At 39.9% G+C, this 1,488-nt stretch overlaps 1 protein-coding gene across 1 annotated transcript in view; it reads right to left on the bottom strand.

Annotated features, from left to right (window-relative positions):
• LOC106878224 (glutathione S-transferase omega-1) overlaps positions 1–1,488 on the bottom strand; it is a 27,909-nt gene that overhangs the window by 25,346 nt on the left and 1,075 nt on the right. The gene's annotated exons all lie outside the window — the stretch shown is intronic.

The following is a 1,488-nucleotide window of genomic DNA, read 5'->3' as shown; positions in this document are numbered from 1 at the left end:
ATGTCCTGAATCCATACTTGGTGCGTGTTATTAATACATCCAGGAATGCGAGCTGATTGTCTTTTTCCTTTTCAATTGTGAACTGTATGGATGGCTCTATTGAGTTCATATGATCTATCAGCACTTGGACATCTTCCTGGTGGGGGCCAGAATATGAAGGTGTCATCAACATATGGCAGCCATAAGGTTGGTTTTAGTGGTGTTGATCCTAAAGCCAAATTTTCAAAGTATTCCATGTATATATTGGCTATTACCGGTGATAATGGGAAACCCATAGCTAAGCCCGCCTCCTGTCGATATATATATCAGTGTCCATACTGAAGTAGGTAGTTTCTACACAGAAGGTCAACATTTCCATCAAGTTTTTTATGTCTGTAGCAGCACAAGCTGTCAGCGCAATATTGGGTGAGATCTCACGGCAGCCATTAACATCTCTGAGACTGGAGCGAGACCTCACCTGCATCCATTTGCCATGTGCGAGCTCACAACGAGGCTCGCGATGGCAAACTATAAAAAGAAAGAAACCACGAGGTTTGATCCTTCTTTCCCATTGCGACCGCTAGCAGAACACACTTCATTAGCTCGTCCTCTAGACTAGTCCGCTTATCGCATCTCCTGAGGCAATGTCCCACGTAACGGAGAACGACGAATTCATACCGCATGAGATGGCTGCAGAAGAGCAGCATACCACACCTTTGTATATATTGTAAATAAAACTAATGAAGAACCTGCGTTTTGCCTAATACTTCTTTACTCAACAGCTGGAGCCTTAGCAACACGAAGATAAGAAATTGATGGGAGAAAGGCGATATTCAACCGATATCCAGAACCTTGCCTCCCATTATATGTCTTTGATCAGAGCTCTGTTGGATCAGTTTTGAAAACAAAACAAAAAAGAAACTGGCAAATTGTACCGTGGATGACACGCGCCACTCGATCTGCTAGAAATAGAAGCTAAAGTTTCCCCCATTAAAACCTATTGAAGATTCTTAAAACAATGGATAACTTAGTACTCTGCACTATATCTAAAAAAAAAAAAAGATCAGCTCGATTAAATCTGACCTGGGGTTAAATAGCAATAAGAACAACCACTGTATGCGGAAGTAACGATGGCTACATTATGTAGTTGCTCGAGCTGCATGAAATAACAGCTAAATCTTGATCAAATTACAACCTACTATCTTGAAATAAATGAAAAATACATTGGTTATGGTAATCCTACAGACTACACACCGGCTAATACGGGAACCTCTTAATGCTCATTCGAAATGTTAGAAATATCAACCAAATCTTTCTGAAATAACTTTCTACTCTCTTAAAGAACATAGTTATTGTTAGAGAAGGTAGGGTGGAACTTTGTAACACCGACAAAAATTATGAACGACACCGCTCTCCTACAACCGGTGATTGCTCTAGAATATATAAACATTTGTCCTATTCTGTATTATTTATATATATGTATACACACACACGAGTTTGAGTGTGTGT

The sequence above is a fragment of the Octopus bimaculoides genome, chromosome 20, assembly GCF_001194135.2.
Source record: "Octopus bimaculoides isolate UCB-OBI-ISO-001 chromosome 20, ASM119413v2, whole genome shotgun sequence".
NCBI classification, from domain to species: Eukaryota; Metazoa; Mollusca; class Cephalopoda; order Octopoda; family Octopodidae; genus Octopus; species Octopus bimaculoides.
This window is presented reverse-complemented; position numbering and strand designations above follow the sequence as displayed.